This window comes from Salmo salar, chromosome 18, assembly GCF_965601325.2.
Source record: "Salmo salar chromosome 18, fSalSal1, whole genome shotgun sequence".
Lineage (NCBI taxonomy): Eukaryota > Metazoa > Chordata > Actinopteri > Salmoniformes > Salmonidae > Salmo > Salmo salar.
In genome coordinates, this window is record NC_138308.1 from 32,467,817 (window position 1) to 32,491,896 (window position 24,080).

At 42.1% G+C, this 24,080-nt stretch overlaps 1 long non-coding RNA gene across 1 annotated transcript; it reads right to left on the reverse strand.

Annotated features, from left to right (window-relative positions):
- Nucleotides 1-7,307: 7,307 nt before the first annotated feature.
- On the reverse strand, nucleotides 7,308-8,408 carry LOC145861843 (uncharacterized). Its single transcript, XR_014381533.1, has 4 exons — nucleotides 8,193-8,408; nucleotides 7,901-7,984; nucleotides 7,582-7,643; nucleotides 7,308-7,338 (listed from the first exon to the last, which is right to left on the reverse strand). It is a non-coding gene; the product is annotated as an uncharacterized LOC145861843 (long non-coding RNA).
- Between the last annotated feature and the right edge of the window lie 15,672 nt (nucleotides 8,409-24,080).

A 24,080-nucleotide genomic window follows, 5' to 3' on the forward strand; every position in this document is an offset into this window, starting at 1 on the left:
TTCAATTTATTTCCCACTGAAGATTAAGGTTAGGATAGGAAGAGGGGAAGCTGATCCTAGATCTGTATCTAGTGGAAACGTCACAATGGAGATTGTGACTGAATGTTTCACTTCCTCTCCAGCAGAGGGCAGCAGCACAATAGTGACTGACTGAGAAGGCCTTGGTTGAGTCCTTATCCTGGATGGACAGAACACTCCCCTCTCCTGTGTCACAACATCTATCTGCCTCCAATATGCTTCTGTCATACCTGTTAACCCACCCCAGAAAGACCCCTCTATCCTTTTGTGTGATAAACTGCTGAAGACAGTCTGCTGTGTTTGTTCTGATTATCAACACATTTCTGTTAATAGTTATGTTCCATCCACCTTTCCTCTTGTCTGGTGTTTCTTACATCATGATCTAGTTCTAGTTAAATGTCCTATGACTGTAACTAATCATGATCAAACATGTATTATGATCTTAGTATAGATAGCTACTCTGTATAATAACTCCTGTACTGCGATAATAAAATGTACTATATATATTAAACAATGGACATTGATTGTTTAATGCAATTGTTACATCTATTTATAGAAACTATTTGTAGTAATTACACAAACATTTTCTTTTTGCAAAACATATTTATTGGCAATCATTTAACAATTGTTTTTTTATGAATAAAAAAAATGGGGGGGTAGATCAGCTTTAATATTGCAGATAGATTGTGGCTTCTATCAATGTATTTGTCTGCATCATTTCCAATCCCTTATTTCCAATCCCTTATATATATATATATATATATATATATATATATATATATATATATATATATATATATATATACTGCTAAAAAAAATTAAGGGAACACTTAAACAACACATCCTAGATCTGAATGAAAGAAATAATCTTATTAAATACTTTTTTCTTTACATAGTTGAATGTGCTGACAACAAAATCACACAAAAATAATCAATGGAAATCCAATTTATCAACCCATGGAGGTCTGGATTTGGAGTCACACTCAAAATTAAAGTGGAAAACCACACTACAGGCTCATCCAACTTTGATGTAATGTCCTTAAAACAAGTCAAAATGAGGCTCAGTAGTGTGTGTGGCCTCCACGTGCCTGTTGAGTTTTTACCAAAAAGTTATATTTTGGTTTCATCTGACCATATGACATTCTCCCAATCCTCTTCTGGATCATCCAAATGCTCTCTAGCAAACTTCAGACGGGCCTGGACATGTACTGGCTTAACCTCTCTAGGATAGGTGGCACCAAATCGTCCCACCTACGTAACAGCCAGTGTAATCCCGTGGCGCGTTATTCAAAAACCTTAGAAATGCAAAAACTTCAATTTTTCAAACATATGACTATTGTAGTGGGCCATCAAAAACTTTCGTTTTCCCTCACCTCTTGGGCAATTCCCCTCCTTATCCTGATGTGGCCCAGCCTGCACTGACATATCCCGTAAAGATCCATTCATTTATTTTGGCCACTCACCGGGATCTTTCATGTTTTTTGTCTGGGAGTCGGATTTAGCAGCAGCACAGCCACTGTCATCAGGGACGGGGAGCGACAGATCTGAGCCCCTGGTCCAAGATAGTAGGGTCTTCGCCGACATTGTTTGGAGGTGTGGCTAGGCCTGGTGCAACCACCTGTGGAATCCTGTGGCGCGTTATTCAAATACCTTAGAAATGCTATTACTTCAATTTCTCAAACATATGACTATTTTACACCATTTTAAAGACAAGACTCTCGTTAATCTAACCACACTGTCCGATTTCAAAAAGGCTTTACAACGAAAGCAAAACATTAGATTATGTCAGCAGAGTACCCAGCCAGAAATAATCAGACACCCATTTTTCAAGCTAGCATATAATGTCACAAAAACCCAAACCACAGCTAAATGCAGCACTAACCTTTGATGATCTTCATCAGATGACACACCTAGGACATTATGTTATACAATGCATGCATGTTTTGTTCAATCAAGTTCATATTTATATCAAAAACCAGCTTTTTACATTAGCATGTGACGTTCAGAACTAGCATAGCCCCCGCAAACTTCCGGTGAATTTACAACAAATTTACTAAATTACTCACGATAAACGTTCACAAAAAGCATAACAATTATTTTAAGAATTATAGATACAGAACTCCTCTATGCACTCGATATGTCCGATTTTAAAATAGCTTTTCGGTGAAAGCACATTTTGCAATATTCTCAGTAGATAGCCCGGCATCACAGGGCTAGCTATTTAGACACCCAGCAAGTTTAGCACTCACCAAAGTCAGATTTACTATAAGAAAAATGTTATTACCTTTGGTGTTCTTCGTCAGAATGCACTCCCAGGACTTCTACTTCAATAACAAATGTTGGTTTGGTCCCAAATAATCCATAGTTATATCCAAATATCCTCTGTTTTGTTCGTGCGTTCAAGACACTATTCGAATGGTAAAGAAGGGTGACGAGCACGACTCATTTCGTGACAAAAAAATTCTAAATATTCCATTACCGTACTTCGAAGCACGTCAACCGCTGTTTAAAATAAATTTTTATGCAATTTTTCTCGTAAAAAAGCGATAATATTCCGACCGGGAATCTGCGTTTAGGTAAAAAGACGAAAGAAAATAAAGCATGGGGTTGACTCGTGCACGCGCCTAAGCCCATTGTCCTCTGATCGGCCACTTACCAAAGGCGATAATGTGTTTCAGCCTGGGGCTGCCTCGATATCATTCAGCTTTTTCCCGGGTTCTGAGAGCCTATGGGAGCCGTAGGAAGTGTCACGTTACAGCAAAGATCCTCAGTCTTCAATAAAAAGAGCCAAGATGAACAAGAACTTGTCAGACAGGTCACTTCCTGTATGGAATCTTCTCAGGTTTTTGCCTGCCATATGAGTTCTGTTATACTCACAGACACCATTCAAACAGTTTTAGAAACTTTAGGGTGTTTTCTATCAAAAGCCAATAATTATATGCATTTTCTAGTTACTGGGCAGGAGTAGTAACCAGATTAAATCGGGTACGTTTTTTTATCCGGCCGTGTAAATACTGCCCCCTATCCCCAACAGGTTAACAGGCTAGGTTAGGCTACTGCCTTAATCACTAATGTTAACAGGCTAGGTTAGGCTACTGCCTTAATAACTAATCGTGCTCGTCACACACAAATATAACAAACAATACAATCATTTAATTGGCAGATTCATTTTTATTCATGTTTCACAATTGGATAATCCCATATAAACACACACATCACCATAGCTAGCAAGTATAGTGGGAGTGAATTTCGGGAGAAGCGGGAATGGGGTGGGGGCGGGAACTGCAGCAACGCCATGAGCTGGTGGCTGGGGTGCCGCCGGCAGTGCAGTAGCCGATCAGGGGCACCGGAGGGCAGCAGCCAATTGTCATAATGCCCCCTTATTCAATTCAAGTCTTGCTTAATGGGAGGGCCGGCCCTGACCACATACTTGTAAAAATAGTACCAAAGCAATAAAAAAAAACGAACATAGCATGTATATATTCCATTAAAGCTGGAGAAGATAAAGACAGAATAATATTCCAAGGCTCTGATTCAACAAGGAGATGATTTGTTACAGTAAATCAGACGATCAAATTACAACTATGAAACAAAAAGTACCTGTTTACAAAACGTTGGTCATTATGACACCAGGATTCATAAATTAAACTATTAACAAAAACACCAAATGTATGTGTGTGTGTGTGTGTGTGTGCGTGTGCGTGTGCGTGTGTGTGTGTGTGTGTGTGTGTGTGTGTGTGTGTGTGTGTGTGTGTGTGTGTGTGTGTGCTTTATCCCCCCAAAAGCAGAAAGCATTTACAAATCTGTAAAAAAAATATATAGGACAGACACTTATAAGCATCCTTATTCAATGTGTTTCCAATTTGGTCATCTGATTTACTGTAACAAATCCTCTCCTTGTTGGTCTTACAAATAGCAGTAAGGCCAAATTCAATGTTTTATCAAATAATTGTATTATACTTTTTTTATACTTACCAATTCTAAATCAAATAGCTAAATTATCCTTGGTATTATCCTATGATGACGTAACAATTCCATATGTTAGCTTAGTAGCTTAGTAGAAACCAAGACTCGGGACCTCCTGATTAAACTTTTGTAAACTACATAAGAACAACATTATTTTGAGACTCTGCAAACTGCAATCAGATAGACATGTATGAAGGGTGATACAGAAATAGCAAGTGATTATGGGACAGTAAAATTAATCAGCTTAGATACAAAATGAATTGCATTGCTTATTAAGTGCTAATCATCATTGTGTACACTTACCCCTGGGCTCCATGATGTGTTGTTGACTGGGGCCTGAGAGGTGGAAGAGGAGACAGCAGGATCTCCCATCCTAACAGCAGAGCTGTCTTGGATGGTTGGCATGGTCGTTGCTATTATGAAAACAATAGCAGATTATGTTTTTTACATACTAGCATCTTTGTGAGGAAGTAAAGCATGGAATAAATACATATTATGAGGCTGATACTAATGTAACACAATTACTGAATTTATATGTGAAGTAACTATGCATATTAAATAGTTTATCAGGACCCAACCAGACTTAACTTACTGATAAAGGGGTTCTCTGTGTTGCAGATTGTTGACTGACAGTAATGTGAACAGGCATCTCTAGTTCTCCCACTGTACACCAATACCAGTCAGTGTTCTCCATCTTCAGTCCACTCATAGTCACTGTGAAAGGGGCAGTGCAGTCGAAAACATGATAAACCAGTTTTTTTTATATATAGTTGCACACTATGAAGTTGAAATAACACTAATGCACTTTTGAAAAATAAATCTGGAATTTCAGCCCGTTCAAGTGGGATGGGGTTTTTGGAGCACAGCATGAACTCTGCTCTTATTATTCTGACCAATGACCAGTGATATTTTATTTGCAGATGTATCCTCCTACTTTGAATGGGTAAGTGGGGTGTCTAATCGATCCCTTGTACCAATCAAGGCTGTGTATGTAAATAGATTAATATTTCTATCAACACACACAATTGATCAGACCAAAGATTTCAATACTAAAGGAAGGCTCAGGCAAAGAAATTATAAAACTTATGTTAGAAGATATTTTCATGAAATAAACAGTAATTTCTCATCCATATAGTCATGATTTAACATATGTATTATAAAGATTGCATAAGGGCTTGAAGACTTGTCTTTTATCAGCATCAGTGGTCTGCTTAAAGTCACTGATCTTCCATCTGATCTTCCAACAGGATGGCCTGTTGTCCGAGCCTCTGGTAGTCTCTATGGGGGTGCCACAGGGTTCAATTCTTGGGCCAACTCTTTTCTCTGTATACATCAATGATGTCGCTCTTGCTGCTGGTGAGTCTCTGATCCACCTCTACGCAGACAACACCATTCTGAATACTTCTGGCCCTTCTTTGGACACTGTGTTAACAACCCTCCAGACGAGCTTCAGTGCCATACAACTCTCCTTCCGTGGCCTCCAACTGCTCTTAAATACAAGTGAAACTAAATGCATGCTCTTCAACCGATCGCTGCCTGCACCTGCCCGCCCGTCCAGCTCTACTCTGGACGGTTCTGACTTAGAATATGTGGACAACTACAAATACCTAGGTGTTTGGTTAGACTGTAAACTCTCCTTCCAGACTCACATCAAACATCTCCAATCCAAAGTTAAATCTAGAATTGGCTTCCTATTTCGCAACAAAGCATCCTTCACTCATGCTGCCAAACATACCCTCGTAAAACTGACCATCCTACCAATCCTCGACTTCGGCGATGTCATTTACAAAATAGCCTCCAATACCCTACTCAATAAACTGGATGCAGTCTATCACAGTGCAATCCGTTTTGTCACCAAAGCCCCATATACTACCCACCACTGCGACCTGTACGCTCTCGTTGGCTGGCCCTCGCTTCATACTCGTCGCCAAACCCACTGGCTCCAGGTCATCTACAAGTCTTTGCTAGGTAAAGTCCCCCCTTATCTCCGCTCACTGGTCACCATAGCAGCACCCACCTGTAGCACGCACTCCAGCAGGTATATCTCTCTGGTCACCCCCAAAGCCAATTCCTCCTTTGGCCATCTTTCCTTCCAGTTCTCTGCTGCCAATGACTGGAACGAACTCCAAAAATCTCTGAAACTGGAAACACTAGCTTTAAGCACCAGCTGTCAGAGCTGCTCACAGATCACTGCACCTGTACATAGCCCATCTATAATTTAGCCCAAACAACTACCTCTTCCCCTACTGTATTTATTTAATTTGCTCCTTTGCACCCCATTATTTCTATTTCTACTTTGCACTTTCTTCCACTGCAAATCTACCATTCCAGTGTTTTACTTGCTATATTGTATTTACTTTGCCACCATGGCCTTTTTTGCCTTTTCCTCCCTTATCTCACCTCATTTGCTCACATTGTATATAGACTTATTTTTCTACTGTATTATTGAGTGTATGTTTGTTTTACTCCATGTGTAACTCTGTGTTATTGTATGTGTCGAACTGCTTTGCTTTATCTTGGCCAGGTCGCAGTTGTAAATGAGAACTTGTTCTCAACTTGCCTACCTGGTTAAATAAAGGTGAAATAAAAAATGTATAAAAAAATCTAAAGCTCCAGAAATACCCCTCAGACATGAGCCACTACCACCCAGCCTGCACCACCTCATACCACCAGGGTTAGTGTTGTAACAGTGGACAGTGGAACTACCCTCTGGGCACAGATTAATGTCAGTTTAATGTCTAGTTTTGATTTACATTTGGTTGAGTTGTCAACTAACGTGAACTCAACATGAAGTTAACTAAAAATCATCCTAATGGTCACAGACCTCACTGTCTTTAACTCTCTTCCTGATTCTGTTTGAATCCACATGCCCACCTCAGTGGTAGATAACATCTATGGTGTTCTATGGTCTAGTTTTAACCTAATACATTATAATTTCAATAGATTTTCTATTCATCGTCATCATCATACTTATTTTGTTTCACAGCTTGTACATTTAATTTACACACTTGATCATGATTAGTTACTGGCGTTGGACATTTGACAATATACATGAGAGATATAAGATGAACATGTAAAAAACAAGAGACAAGGTGAAAAGGTGGATGGAACATATCTAATATAACAGATAGTGTATGTGGTGATAATGAAAACAAACACAGCATACTGTCTTCAGTAGTTTATTACACAACAGGATAGAGGGGTCTTTCTGGGGTGGGTTAAGAGGTATGACAGAAGCTTATTGGAGGCAGATAGATGTTGTGACACAGGAGAGGGGAGTGGTCTGTCCATCCAGGAAAAGGACTCGACCAAGGCCTTCTCAGTCAGTCACTGCAGTGCTGGTGCTGCCCTCTGCTGGAGAAGTGAAACATTCAGTCACAATCAAACCACTGTAATCTTATAGCCAATGATAACGACAAGGTCCGCTTCTCAGAAAGTGGTGATACAGGTTTAAGTCCAGCAAACTAAAAAGACTAATGAAGATGTGTGTGGTTAAACAGTGATGTTTAGTACACATAGCAATGTGGTGTTGTCTGTATCTTTGTTGAGAGATCAGCATCATCTGGTACAACAGACAGAGGAGACACCAACACTGACCTGTGTGTGGTCACCTGTAGAGCTAGTGAGCTGTAGACCACATTATCATCTGGTTCTGCTGACTACAGAGGAGGAACAGGGAGAGAGGTGAACAGGGACAGTTCTGTCATGATGGAGAGTACACTATAAAAACACAGTTCTCAGTGAAATTAAAAATGTAGACAGTTATAATTGCGATATGTAACATAAAGGTGATATATTAGGCCTGCAGCTATAATGGTGACATAACCATGACTATATTAACACTGAGGAAACAATCACCTACTGTTGTTTCTGATAACATAATACTAGCTGTGGATAATCAGTAGAAGAGCTTTACCTTGGTCTGTCCTTTTAGTTGGGCCTTGTGCTGGGGGATGACAGTGCTGTATGTGACATCATCATCAGCTTCAGGAAATAGATCCTGTTGGTAGAGAGAGACACAAATAACAAAAACGTGTTGTTATACTGTTATAGCGTACATGTACCTATTGCTTCTTCCAAGACAGAAAATGATACTGGAAATACAATTGTTTTCTAAAACAGATGCACATTTGCCAAGACTATGACGTTTTATTAGTAACAGTCATAATGTTGTGCAAGAGCCGAGATGCTTGTAGCCATATGCTGACCTTCTCTGCTGTCCTGAACTGATCAGGCATCACAGTGCTGTACATCACGTCATGGTGGCTCTCTGGGTTTAGGCTCTGAGAAATGGACAGCACTGAAGGTAAACACATGTCTACTTGCATAGGAAGAGAGAGTACAGGAACTTCAGATACTCAGCTCACACTGCAGAGATGGAGGAGAGATGGAGGAGAGAGAGAGAGAGAACCCCAGCTCACACTGCAGAGATGGAGTGATTGGTTCTAGTCCAAGATCTCCACAGACTAAAACCAGGTTTATTCAGTTTGTACCTGCTGTGCTGTTACTCTGGTGTGTGTCACTCAGGGGCGAAAATCTGATATCAACTTTGGAGGGGACAATTACATGAAATTTTCTCAAGAGCAATTCCTGAGGGGGACACCAAAAGTAGTGCAGTAACACATAGCCTACATTGTAATATGGTAAATGTATATTGAGGAACCAAAGAAATAAGGTGTTTGTCGTACTCCTAACTACCGGTACCCAAAACTACACAACTAATCACAACAGCAATACCATTGCCCTTAAGAAATCTTAGTTCAGTCACCAGTTTAAGTTGAGAGTGGGGGTATCCATGGCATTTTCCAATTATGTTCCTATTTTACAAGTAAAAAAAATGGAGAACCTTTCATAATGTTGCCAAACAAAGACTCAACAAACTTACCTGAGACTCCCTGTCTCTGCCAGTCTGTCCCTGCATATCTGTCCCCAACTCTGCTGTCTGTGTGCCATCTGTTGCCTGCTCTGCCTAATGACATAATTGTGAAACATTTCCATTAGAATTTCATTTCTTTCTTATGAACATTTTATCAACTAGTCTTTGAGATATTAGGCTACTAGGGTTCTTACTATGCGTTTTGGTGTATTGAAAAATACTCTGATGTCCGTCTTTAATTTTTCTGCCATTTTTCTACCTGGCTGGCTGACTGGCTGGCTACACACACACACAGTGTGTAGGTTATTTACAGTAGGAGATGGGCTTCTATCATCTTCTATCATTCTATTTGGGCTTCGATCTAAAAGGTAGCTAGCAAATGTGAAATGGATTAAAATGACAAGAGTTGACAGCTGTATTAGTTCACCATTTACACAACATATGCTGCAACCTTTTGTAATTTTAATAGTTTGTTTCATATTGGCTGGCTTCCAACAATAGCTGAATTTGCAAAGCTAGTGAGCACCAATTCAGTTTCAGTGGTGTTTGCTATAATCTTTGCTACCCGGGTTAAATAAAGGTGAAATAAAATAAATAAATAAAAGTTCCCTTGCGACAATTTAGCTTTTGCAACGAGACCATTAAATATATTTAAGACAATGGTAGAAGAGAGTGTAGTTCTGTTCAGTTTGGACTTCAGTTTATCGCTAACCTTATCACAGGGACTTTGAAGCACTAACTTACATCATCTGCATGCTGATCTTGGAATAAATTGACGATAGCAAAGATTCCATCTTTGACAACGCCACATAAATGGAATAGGTACTAGCTAGCTTAATAGTTCATATTTGCGCGCTAGCTCTGCATATTCAGCTAGTGTGTGTGCGCGATTGACTAGATTAACCTCACGTCAGTTACGTTCATTGAGTGCCTTTCAGACAGTAGATACGACCCCTCTGTTACCTTGCCAACTAAGGAACTGGCAGTGGATCAAACCATTGTGAGAAAAAGGGTGGGGGGGTCGCAATCTTTTGAAACTTAAAAACACGCTATTAAGTGTCTATAATCAGCACAATTGCTTTCATTGCGTATTATTAATATTATTTAAATTACATAGTTATGTTTCAGTGATATATGGGGGGGACAAATCATATTTTTCCCAGGATGGGGGGGTCGTGTCCCCCCCGTCCCCCCCCGGGATTTCCGCCCCTGGTGTCACTGCGCTGTACGTAATGTCCTGTTCATGGTCAGCAGACTGTAAAAAAATAAATAGCAAAGAGAAACAGGACTTGTCTATTTACCACCTAAACCACAGTTTGTTTCCACGGTAATCCTGGCAAGAGGAACTAAACTCCTTTACCACATACATGAAAACAACAGATGTCGTATATCTCTCATGCATATTAAAATACCACACATATTTTGCTCACAGGGTGTTTGTCAAGAAGGCACAGATTTGTATCAGCACTAGTTTTCAAATAGACATGAGTTGTAATGCAGTGATATGACAGGATGCAGTCAGAGATATATACTGCTCAAAACAATAAAGGGAACACTTAAACAACACATCCTAGATCTGAATGAAAGAAATAATCTTATTAAATACTTTTTTCTTTACATAGTTGAATGTGCTGACAACAAAATCACACAAAAATAATCAATGGAAATCCAATTTATCAACCCATGGAGGTCTGGATTTGGAGTCACACTCAAAATTAAAGTGGAAAACCACACTACAGGCTGATCCAACTTTGATGTAATGTCCTTAAAAGAAGTCAAAATGAGGCTCAGTAGTGTGTGTGGCCTCCACGTGCCTGTATGACCTCCCTACAACGCCTGGGCATGCTCCTGATGAGGTGGCGGATGGTCTCCTGAGGGATCTCCTCCCAGACCTGGACTAAAGCATCCGCCAACTCCTGGACAGTCTGTGGTGCAATGTGGCGTTGGTGGATGGAGCGAGACATGATGTCCCAGATGTGCTCAATTGGATTCAGGTCTGGGGAACGGGCGGGCCAGTCCATAGCATCAATGCCTTCCTCTTGCAGGAACTGCTGACACACTCCAGCCACATGAGGTCTAGCATTGTCTTGCATTAAGAGGAACCCAGGGCCAAACGCACCAGCATATGGTCTCACAAGGGGTCTGAGGATCTCATCTCGGTACCTAATGGCAGTCAGGCTACCTCTGGCAGGCACATGGAGGGCTGTGCGGCCCCCCCAAAGAAATGCCACCCCACACATGACTGACCCACCGCCAAACCGGTCATGCTGGAGGATGTTGCAGGCCGCAGAACGTTCTCCACGGCGTCTCCAGACTCTGTCATGTCTGTCACGTGCTCAGTGTGAACCTGCTTTCATCTGTGAAGAGCACAGGGCGCCAGTGGCGAATTTGTCAAACTTGGTGTTCTCTGGCAAATGCCAAACGTCCTGCACGATGTTGGGCTGTAAGCACAACCCCCACCTGTGGACGTCGGGCCCTCATACCACCTTCATGGAGTCTGTTTCTGACCGTTTGAGCAGACACATGCACATTTGTGACCTGCTGGAGGTCATTTTGCAGGGCTCTGGCAGTGCTTCTCCTGCTCCTCCTTGCACAAAGGCGGAGGTAGCGGTCCTGCTGCTGGGTTGTTGCCCTCCTACGGCCTCCTCCACGTCTCCTGATGTACTGACCTGTCTCCTGGTAGCGCCTCCATGCTCTGGACACTACGCTGACAGACACAGCAAACCTTTTTGCCACAGCTCGCATTGATGTGCCATCCTGGATGAGCTGCACTACCTGAGCCACTTGTGTGGGTTGTAGACTCCGTCTCATGCTACCACTAGAGTGAAAGCACCGCCAGCATTCAAAAGTGACCAAAACATCAGCCAGGAAGCATAGGAACTGAGAAGTGGTCTGTGGTCCCCACCTGCAGAACCACTCCTTTATTGGGGGTGTCTTGCTAATTGCCTATAATTTCCACCTGTTGTCTATTCCATTTGCACAACAGCATGTGAAATTTATTGTCAATCAGTGTTGCTTCCTAAGTGGACAGTTTGATTTCACAGAAGTGTGATTGACTTGGAGTTACATTGTGTTGTTTAAGTGTTCCCTTTATTTTTTTGAGCAGTGTATATTGTGAACTGACAATTTCCTGTTCTCTGTCTTTTTAACAGCATTTTTCAACATCTTGAGTGCTATAAGAGCTTGGGTTCAGTTAGAATATGGGACCTTTTATGTCAACTCATTGATAATCAACTGAAGAGGTAACGATGGAGTCAAATGGTAGATGATCCCAGATCAAGAACAGAAAAGCAGATGTTTGAAAAGAATAGAATAAAATAAGTTTACCCCATCCACCACCCCCCTCTTCGGAGGACAAATATCTTTTAGTTTTTTATACAGCTTTTCTGCTACATATACATACATTTAACATACACGTTTTACATACATGGTACTTTTATATAAAGCAGTCACATAACAATAATACATTACCAACATAAGCTCTTTAATCCCACCCCTCAGCCACTCTCAGCCCATCCCACCTATCACTATAGAGCACCCTCGTTTGGTTTCCATGTGCCATATATTTTTCAATTGTGCTGTGATGTTTAACATACTCTTTTTACCTTTCTAATCGTATAGTATCCACAGATTGTGTGCTAAAGATGAAAACCTTTCCTACAAGTATTATTATATTATTTATTGACTGACTATGGCTTTCCAAGTCGCCCAACATTGCTATTCGTAAGGTTCATTTTAAGTGCATGTTGTGCTTTTTTAACCATTACTGAAGCTGTGACCAGAAACAAGCTTCATAGGGGAATAGATTATCTATTGATTCAGTTTTTTTGCTGCAAAATCTACAGAGCTGAGAATGTTGTACGCCCCATATATAAAGCATTCTGTTGGTGGCACGAATTTTATAAAATCATTTAAATTGAAAAACTCTAAGTGTTGTTTTTTTGTACCAGTACATAAACCATGTGCCATGTAGTCGGTACATCAAAGATCTCTTCCCATTTATTTTGCAACCTGTATGGATCTTTATTTAATTTTTTTACTTTTGATGCCAGCATGAATGAGATGAGGAAGTCATCAAGACAGCTAGCTTGATTAAGCCTCTTCCATGTATATCATACTAGGTCAGGGTTTTTCAGCCTCCATATATCCACTAGCTCTAATGTATCCATGATCTTCATGATCTCCTTAAGTGCATGAGGGTGATAGTTGGTAGTGTGATTTCCTATAAGATCCATAGAGGAATTTAAATCCATATTATAGACTCCCACCATAATAATAGATGTATTTATTGCTTGTGAGCTCAATAGATTATTATATATATTTTCGAATATATACATATTTGGCCCATATACATTAATTAGCCATATCTGTTTTTGGTCCAATAGCATACTTAATAAAATAATACATCTGTTTGCACAATCGAATCAAAAATCATATTGATTGGTATAATCACCCTTTTGAGTTGCTTTGCCCAAGACAAAAATAGAGATCTCCCTCCCAGTCTGTTTTCCCCCCAAACTCATCTATATTTGTAGAATGAGTTTCCTGTAAACATTAGATATTATATTCTTTCTCTTTAAGCCATGTAAAAATGTATCTTCTTTTTTTATGATCTGCTAAGCCTGTCACACCCTGATCTGTTTCATCTGTCTTTGTGATTGTCTCCACCCCCCTCGAGTTGTCGGCCATCTTCTCCATTATCCCCTGTGTATTTATACCTGTGTTCTCTGTTTGACTGTTGCCAGTTCGTCTTGTTTGTCAAGTCAACCAGCAGTTTTTCTCAACTCCTGCTTTTCCCAGTCACTCTTTTTCTCACCCTCCTGGTTTTGACCCTTGCCTGTTCTGACTCTGAGCCCGCCTGCCTGGCCACTTTGCATGCCCCTGACCCTGAGCCTGCCTGCCAACCTGTACCTTTGCCCCACTTCTGGATTATTGACTTCTGCCTACCCTGACCCTGAGCCTGCCTGCCAACCTGTACCTTTGCCCCACCTCTGGATTATTGACTTCTGCCTACCCTGACCCTGAGCCTGCCTGCCGTCAGGTACCGTTGCCATACCTCTGGTTTACTGACCCCTGCCTGCCTTGACCTGTCTATTGCCTGCCCCTGTTGGATTATTAAACAAACCATTGTTAATTTGACATTGTCAGCATCTGGGTCTTACCTTCATACCTGATAAAGCCATTACAATTATTACTGGCTATACTAATTTCCACACTTACCACAATGAGACACAACTTTCAATTCTGCTTACCACAAGCACTGAGTTGTTAGTTGTCTGGTCTTTGGCCTTATTGTCCTCTGGAAATAAATCAAATTTTATTTGTCACATGCGCAGAATACAACAGGTGTAGACCTTACCGTGAAATGCTTACTTACATGCCCTTAACAAACAATGCAGTTCAAGAAATAGAGTTCATAAAATATTTACTAAATTAACTAGAGTAAAGAAAAGCTAATCAATCAAAAAGTAACAATAAATCAATAATCAATAAAAATGTACATGACAATAATGAGGCTTTATACAGGGAGTACAAGTACTGAGTCAATGTGCGGGGGTACAGGTTAGTCGAGGTAATTTGTAAAGTGACTATGGATAGATAACCAGCAAGTGGTGGCAGTGTAAAAATAAAGGGGGGGTGGGGGGCAATTGATTAGTTTAGTTGTTCAGCAATCTTATGGCTTGGGTGTAAAATCTGTTAAGGAGCCTTTTGGTCCTAGACCTTGTGCTCCGGAACCATTTGCAGTGTGGCAGCAGAGAGAACAGTCTATGACCTGGGTGACTGGAGTCTTTATTTTTTTATATATATATTTTTGTACCTTTATTTAACTTGGCAAGTCAGTTAAGAACAAATTCTTATTTTCAATGACGGCCTTCCTCTGACACTGCCTAGTAAATAGTTCTGGATGTCAGGAATGTTGGCCTCAATGATGTACTGCGCCGTACGCACTGCCCTCTGTAGCGCCTTATGGTCAGATGCTGAGCAGTTGTCATACCAGGTGGTGTAGCAATTGGTCAGGATGCTCTCGATGGTGCAGCTGTAGAACGTTTTGAGGATCTGGGGACCCATGCCAAATCTTTTCAGTCTCCTGAGGGGGAAAAGTTGTTGTCGTGCCCTCTCCACAACTTTCTTGGTGTGTTGGACCATGATAGTTTGTTGGTGATGTGGACACCAAGGTAATTGAAACTCTCGACCCGCTCCACTTCAGTCCAGTCAAGGTTAATGGGGGCCTGTTCAGCCCTCCTTTTACTATAGTCCATGATCAGCTCCTTTGTTTGCTCACATTGAGAGAGAGGTTGTTGTACTGGCACCACACTGACAGGTCTCTGACCTCCTCCCTACAGGGTGTCTCATCGTTGTCATCAGCAAACTTAATGATGGTGTTAGAGTAGTGCTTGGCCACGCAGTCATGGGTGAAGAGGGAGTACAGGAGGGGACTAAGCACGCAACTCTGAGGTGCTCCAGTGTTGAAGATCAGAGAGGGAGGTGTTAAGTCTTAGGGTCCTTAGCTTTATCATGAGCTTTGTGGGCACTATTGTGTTGAACGCTGAGCTGTAGTCAATGATCAGCATTCTCACATAGGTGAGGGAGTTATCAATTACATCTGAGTTTGTTATAATACAATAATACCTGTGAATGGATTTATTAATGACAATTCCTCCAAATATTTTCTGTCATTCAAGATAAATCACAGGCAAGCAGTAAACTGTTGGTCACAATATCAACAAATGTAGTATTTTCTAAACTATTCTCCTTTTTTATATTCACATAAAATGACTACTTACTATGCTTTCTCCACATCTTACATGTTACTAGGATACCAGCTGTCACCACCACCAACATGCCCAGAGAGATGAGTAAGACTTTCACATCTATGGACCTGATGGATTACATATAATAACTTTAATTAAAAATACAATTAAAATAGATTATTATAATTTGATAGTTTGCAGTATGCACTTGTTGTGTGCACTGTTATGGTAAATGGAACAATTATTTATCTATTCACATGTGTGGAATTTGACTATGAAAATTAGGAGATTGTATGTGTCACGTCCTGACCAGTAAAAAGGGTTGTTTGTTATTATAGTTTGGTCAGGGCGTAGCAGGGTGTGTTTGTTTAGGGTGTTTCGGGGTGTTTTGGTTTATGTTCTATGTTAGTGTATTTCTATGTTCGTTCTATTTGTTCTATTTCTATGCGTAGTTTATTGGGTTGACCTTCAATTGGAGGCAGCTGTTCCTCGTTGCCTCTAATTGAATGTCCTATTTAATAGAGGGGTTTTTGTCATGGGATTTGTGGGTAGTTGTTTCTCTGTATAGTCATTTTGTCCTTACGAGACTGTTTTTCGTTGTTGTTTTGTTTCAGTGTTTTTGTATCATGTTCTTTCTTTAAATAAAGAAGAAGATGAGCATACACATTCCCGCTGCATTTTGGTCCACTCCTTACGACGAACGTGACAAAACTACCCACCACCATTAACGGACCAAGCAGCGGAGGATGGAGCAGCAAAGGTATTTGGAATCGTGGACGTGGGAGGAAATTTTGGACGGGGCAGGACCTTGGCACCAGGCTGGGGAGTACCGGCGACCTAAGGAGGAGCTGGAGGCAGCCAAGGCGGAACGGCGTCATTATGAGGCATTATACGCACAGATTGGCAAGTGTGAGAGGCAGCCCCAATACATTTTTTGGGGGGCGGGGGGGGGGGGGGGGGGGGGGCACACGTGAAGAGTGGCTAGGTCAGGTAATATACCTAAGCCAACAACCCGTGCTTATTATGGGGAGCAGCGAATCAAGACAGCACCGTGCTATGTGGAAGTGCGCACGATCTCGCCCATGCGCACGCACAGTCCGGTGCGAGCGATCCCTCGCAAGTGCCGTGCTAGAGTGAGCACTCAGCCAGAAGGGGTTGTGTGCTCCAGACCTCCAGTGCTTACTCATGGCCAGTGTATCCAGTTCCCGCTCCTCGCACTAGCCTTGTGGTGCGTGTCCCTAGTCTGGTACCTCCAAAGCCAGCACCACGCACTAGGCTTCCAGTGCGTCAGCCCAGTCCAGTACGTCCTGTTCCTGCTCCTCGCACTAGCCTTGTGGTGCGTGTCTCCAGTCTGGTACCTCCAGTACCAGCCCCACGCACTAGGCTTCCAGTGCTTCAGCCCAGTCCAGTACGTCCTGTTCCTGCTCCTCGCACTAGCCTTGGGGTGCGTGTCTCCAGTCTGGTACCTCCAGTACCAGCCCCACGCACTAGGCTTCCAGTGCGTCAGCCCAGTCCAGTACGTCCTGTTCCTGCTCCTCGCACTAGCCTTGTGGTGCGTGTCTCCAGTCTGGTACCTCCAGTACCAGCCCCACGCACTAGGCTTCCAGTGCGCAGTCCCCGTCCAGAGCCTCCGACGACAGTGCCCCATCCAGAGCTTCCAGTGACAGTGCCCCGTCCAGAGCTTCCGGCGACAGTTTCCCGTCCAGTGCTTCCGGCAATGTTCTACAGTCGAGCCTGCAGAGACGGCCCACAGTCCAGAACCGGCGCAGCCAGAGTCGCCCTACAGTCCGGAACCGCCGCAGCCAGAGTCGCCCTACAGTCCGGAACCGGCACAGCCAGAGTCGCCCTACAGGCCGGAGCTCCCAGAGTCGCCCTCCAGCCCGAGGTCTCCAGCGACGCGCATCAGCCCGAGGTCTCCAACGACACGCATCAGCCCGAGGTCTCCAGTGACGCGCATCAGCCCGAGGTCTCCAGCGACGCACCTTAGCCCTGAACCTTCAGCGGGGGTGGACAAGTTAGGTTGGGGACTAAGGCCGGGGCCTGAGCCACCTCCGTAGTTGGAGGATTGGGGAGGGGGGGTGTAGCATGGGAGCCGTCGGTGACGGTAGCCACCCTCCCTTCCCTCCCTTTAGTTTGGGATTATTTTTTGTTTGTTTTTGGGGTTATTGGATTAGGTTTTGTTTTGTTGTTTCAGGTGCATCCGGGGTCTGCACCTTTGGGGGGGGGGGGGGGGGGGGGGTACTGTCATGTCCTGACCAGTAAAAGGGGTTGTTTGTTATTATAGTTTGGTCAGGACGTGGCAGGGGGTGTTTGTTTAGGGTGTTTTGGTTTATGTTCTATGTTAGTGTATTTCTATGTTCGTTCTATTTCTATGCGTAGTTTATTGGGTTGACCTTCAATTGGAGGCAGCTGTTCCTCGTTGCCTCTAATTGAAGGTCCTATTTAATAGAGGGGTTTTTGTCTTGGGATTTGTGGGTAGTTGTTTCTCTGTATAGTCATTTTGTCCTTACGAGATTGTTTTTCGTCGTTGTTTTGTTTCAGTGTTTTTGTATCACGTTCTTTCTTTAAATAAAGAAGACGAGCATACACATTCCTGCTGCATTTTGGTCCACTCCTTACGATGAACGTGACAGTATGATTATCGTAGAGATTCTTACTGTACAAATAACCATTTTTTTTAAAGGGTGCAACATGTCCTTGCAAATGAGTGAGAATAACACCAACATTGCTGCTACTTCTCACAAGGCAACCACAGAGATGTTCTAACCAAGAGGACGTGATAACAGTCTCTATATGCATTTAGGGAGGGTGTTTGGTTAGCATTAACTGTTGTAGTGTATGATGGAATTGTAATGTTTCTCTGTGTTCATATTATCTAACAATATGTGGGATAATACAGCTGAATGAGTGATAATAACCTCTGGTGGACTTCCTCCATGTTCCCCTCAGCTCCTTGACTTGTGTTGTCATTCTGAACAGGCTCAGCAGTTGGAGAGGCAGAGGGTTGTTGAGTGGTTGGATCTTGGGTTGCTGTGAGGTAAAACAACAATATCATCAATGAAGTTAATGGTATACCAGATAGTCAGGTTGTATAGCAACATCACATTCATAGTTAATATTACAATTAGTTCCAGATGATACCAGTGGATTAAACAAAGTGAATCATATTGATCATAAAGTATGTGATTGATCTACTAACTTGAGGTCATCTTAGAGCTTCTCTGTGTTGCAGTTTGTTGACTGACAGTGATGTGAACAGGCATCTCTAGTTCTCCCACTCTACACCAATACCAGTCAGTGTTCTCCATCTTCAGTCCACTCATAGTCACTGTTAAGACTTTTCTGTTGTTGGCATCACTAGTCCGCTTTAATGTCACTGATGTTCCATGTAAAGTCCCAGAATTCCTCCTCACACAATCACCACCCATCCTGCACCACTTCATATCTCCAGAGTTACTATAGTAACAACGGACAGTGACACTCCCTCCTTCTACTCCACTCACTTCCTGTTGGTCCACATAGAGTTCTGGAGTACCTGAACACAGGTAAAAAACAAGAATTCAGAGAAGAAAAAAGTGCTTTTACAACAGGTTCCTTACAAATTCTTTAAAGCTACAGTCTGTGATTGGTACATCTATTGTTGGTATTTTGAATTCATAATAATTATATATAGCCATCGATTCTTGAAGAATGTAACTTGCATCACAAGCTTAGTTCTGTTACTACATCATGACCCAAAAAAGAAACACCCTCTTACTGTCAACTGCGTTTATTTTCAGCAAACTTAACATGTGTAAATATTTGTATGAACATAACAAGAGTCAACAACTGAGACAAACTGAACAAGTTCCACAGACATGTGACTAACAGAAATGGAAAAATGTGTCCCTGAACAAAGGTGGGTCAAAATCAAAAGTAACATTAAGTATCTGTTGTGGCCACCAGCTGTATTATTTACTGCAGTGCATCTCCTCCTCATTGACTGCACCAGATTTGTCAGTTCTTGCTGTGAGATGTTACCCCCCTCTTCCACCAAAGCACCTGCAATCCCGGCCATTTCTTGGGGGAATGGCCCTAGCCCTCACCCTCCGATCCAACAGGTCCCAGACGTGCTCAATGGGATTGAGATCCGGGCTCTTCGCTGGCCATGGCAGAACACTGACATTCCTGTTGTGCAGGAAATGACTCACAGAACGAGCAGTATGGCTGGTGGCATTGTCATGCTGGAGGGTCATGTCAGAATGAGCCTGCAGGAAGGGTACCACATGATGGAGGATGATGTCTTCCCTGTAACGCACAGAGGTGAGATTGCCTGCAATGGCAACAAGCTCAGTCCGATGATGCTGTGACACACCGCCGCAGACCATGATGGACCCTCCACCTCCAAATCGATCCCTCTCCAGAGTACAGGCCTCAGTGTAACGCTCATTCCTTCGACGATAAACGCGAATTCGACCATCATCACATGTAAGACAAAACCGCGACTTGTTAGTGAAGAGCACTTTTTGCCGGTCCTGTCTGGTCCAGCGACAGTGGGTTTGTGCCCATAGGCGACGTTGTTGCCGGTGATATCTGGTGAGGTTCTGTCTTACAGCAGGCCTACAAGCCCTCAGTCCAGCCTCTCTCAGCCTATTGCGGACAGTCTGAGCACTGATGGAGGGATTGTGCGTTCCTGGTGTGCGTTCCTGGTGTAACTCGAGCAGTTGTTGTTGCCATCCTGTATCTGTCCGCAGGTGTGATGTTCGGACTTACCAATCCTGTGCAGGTGTTGTTACACGTGGTCTGCCACTGCGAGGATGATCAGCTGCCCGTCCTGTCTCCCTGTAGCGCTGTCTTAGGCGTCTCACAGTACGAACATTGCAATTTATTGCCCTGGCCACATCTGCAGTCCTCATGCCTTCTTGCAGCATACCTAAGGCACGTTCACGCAGATGAGCAGGGACCCTGGGCATCTTTCTTTTGGTGTTTTTCAGAGTCAGTAGAAAGGCCTCTTCAGTTTTCTGTAAGCTGTTAGTGTCTTAACGACCGTTCCACAGGTGCATGTTCCTTAATTGTTTATGGTTCATTGAATAAGCACGGGGAACAGTGTTTAAACCCTTTACAATGAAGATTGGTCAAGTTATTTGGATTTTTACGAATTAGCTTTGAAAGACAGGGTCCTGAAAAAGGGACGTTATTTTTTTGCTGAGCTTATAATCTTGTTTTACCTTCATGTACAGTATAGCTCTGTCTATGAATTTCACAGTGGTTACACATTTCTCATTTCATTTATTGTAATAGGCTATCTATAATTGGGTCATTATTTAGTATTTGACATTGCAGGTTTACAGGACACTCCATAGGACATTGCTGAGCACTATTCATTCTACTTTACTAGATATGAAAAGTGAAGTGATCTTACCTGGAGTGACAGATAGGTAGAACCATTGTATCATGATATCTGTTCCTCCATTGATCTCGACAACACACCTGTAGTTCCCATAGTCCCATGACGTCAGGTCAGTCATGGTCACAGTGAAGATTCTCTTGTTGATGTCATCAGAGATTGAGGTCTTACCACTACTATTAGGATGGTCAGTGCGTACTACATAAGAACATACATCCCAACCTAATCCTTTACACCAGTATTTCACATGGTTGATGTGATTCAGATCATATCTACATAGGAAGGTGATGGAGCCTTCTGTCTGCACAGACACATGCCTCACTGTGGATACATCAACACAAAACATATTTAGGTTGGAATTCAATCACTTTGTTTCTGCACTATAAAACAACTTTTGTATGATTACGATTGATTACACTGTTCACAGCCCTTTATAGAAACGTCCCACATGAAACAATTATACGGTCTAAATACTGTAGTACAGTATATTTATATACTATGGTATTCACTGCACTGCTTTTGTGAAATTTACTATAGTATTCACTATAGTGTTTTGCGGACATGACTGTAGTATATTGTAGTAACATCTGCCGACTACGAAGTTACTGTTTAATGAGGGGAACACCTCAACCAAAACATAAGACACACAGGTTTGTGACAGGCCACCTATTGAGTTAGGTCAACAGAGGATTAGGTTTGTTTGTTTGACACAGATAACACACATTAACAAGAGTACACCAAAATGACTTCTTAGCTTTATGAAATACAACAGTGCTTTCACAGAGATTCAGCTAGCCAAGTAAACAAGATTACCAAAAACTGTGATAAACAATACTGTACTTCTGAAGGTAGAAAATAATAAACAGGTAACCACAGTGGTGTAAAGTACTTAAGTAAAAATTATTTTAAGTACTACTTAAGTATTTTGGGGGGGGGTTTCTGTACTTTACTAATTGTATTTTTGACAACTTTTAATTTTACTTCTCAACATTTCTAAAGAAAAGAATGTACTTTTTCCTCCACACATTTTACCTGACACCCAAAAGTCATTTTCTTACATTTTGAATGCTTAGCTGGACAGGAAAATTGTCAAATTCATGCACGTGGTCATCCCCACAGCCTCTGACCAGGCAGACTCACTAAACACACATGCTTCATTTGTAAATGACGTCTGAGTGTTGGAGTGTGCCCCTGGCAATCTGCAAATTAAAAAAACAAAAACATGGTCCGTCTGGTTTGATAATCTATGGATTTTAAAATTATTTATACTTTCACTTTTGAGACTTAAAAGGGGAATATCACTAAAAAACTAACTTTTGGTATTTGTTTCATTAGTTTACTGTTGATACAGTCCCAACATGTTTTGCATGTCAGCAGGGGCAGACTGAAACAATAATTCAGACCGGGAATTTGACTCCATCCCAGGCCACCCTGCTCACGCAAACCACCAGAACGCTAATTTTGTAGGCTAACCCTATTTGTTGATGTAACGCGTACCAAACTAGTTATACATTTGGCCACTATGTTCATCTGGGAAGAAAGTTAGCCCCATTCCAAAATACAAACATTTGGGACCGACTAACAAGTAGCCTATCTGAACACTGAGTTTTCAAGGTATGCTATGGCGATGGGTGCATCCTCAGAAACTTACTAGGAATACACCAATCATCGCACACACAAATGTACAAGGCTAGACACACAAAAAAATTAGCCTACACTTTTTAAAAAGAGAATTAGAAATACAGAGTTTGCTCAAATGTTCAAATGATTATCTTTATATTCAAGCATCAAGCATATCAAAAGTATCAGAAAACTTCACACACACATTCACTGAACTTGAACATAAGCTACAACAATATAAGTGAGTATAATACAAAAGTTGAAAAAGCACTCCTCTACAAAAAAATGTAGATTACAATGTTCACTCACTGGTGTCCATAAAGCAAACAGCACAAAAATAAACATATATACACTGAGTCAATGAAATTGAACATTGGCTACATAACTGCAAGTATAATACGAATGTCCAAAAAACATGCCTCTGTACAAAGGCTTTAACTGACAGCAAATTTTCTTTCACCCTTGTCAGCCTGTTAAGAAGAGTCATAGCATAGCTACTTCAGAGTAACCAGGAAGCAGTTACCACTAGTAAACCAGTAGGCGGCACAGTAACAAACTTGCCTCTGCCGACTTGTCAATGATGTCATCTTTGTCAAGTCCTATAAGAATCTCCTTCTCTGTTGCCATCAAAAGGAACGCTTCAAGGTTCTCTTGAGTGAGGGAGGTTCTTAGGCGGTTCTTCAGGAATTTCAGAGTGGAGAAGGTCTTCTCACAAGCCACCTGAGTGATGGATCGGGTGAGGAGGAACTTGTAGCCCAAACCAATGATGTGATACGCATCCGTGAGCAGATTGTACTGAGACAGAAGAAGATAGCAGCATATCAGGCAGTTATACATGTGGAAAAACTTCTGCTCACCAACTCCACACTTTCTTCAGGATCCTCAAAGCCTTCCCCTGATTCATCACTGGCGGGGCGGCACTGGTGTGGTACTCCTCCAATGCTGACAGTTTCAGTCTTTCCCACTGTTGTGCAAGGCTGATCAGTTCAGCCTGCAATGCCTCAACAGTGGCATGTTCATCAAATTCCAGTAAGCATTTGCTGAGCTCCTTCATGGCTGTCTTTGGAAGGCCCTTTTCTCTGATCTCAGGAAAGTGCTTCGGATTCATGCAGGAGACATCTGCACACAGCACTGCATTTGCTGCATAACGGCGGTGAATACTTTCAACAACAGTGTCCGTTCCTGTCACCAAGTGCTGTGCTGTTTCGATATCCATGCCACTTGTTTGCAAGTATTTAGAGAGAGGGGATGTCTGCTCAAAAATCCTGAGAAAAACCTCAGCTGTAAGTATGGTTTCATTCCTTAGGAGAGCATCCTTGTACCCTTGGGCCTTGCTTTATGGTCTCGTTTTATGGTCACATCCTTTTCAATTCTTTCCATAGTGATGACCACATCTGTGTAAAGTGCTCGGTCAGGTGTTACAAAGCTTCCAAATACTTACACTCTATGCAGTTTGGCTTCA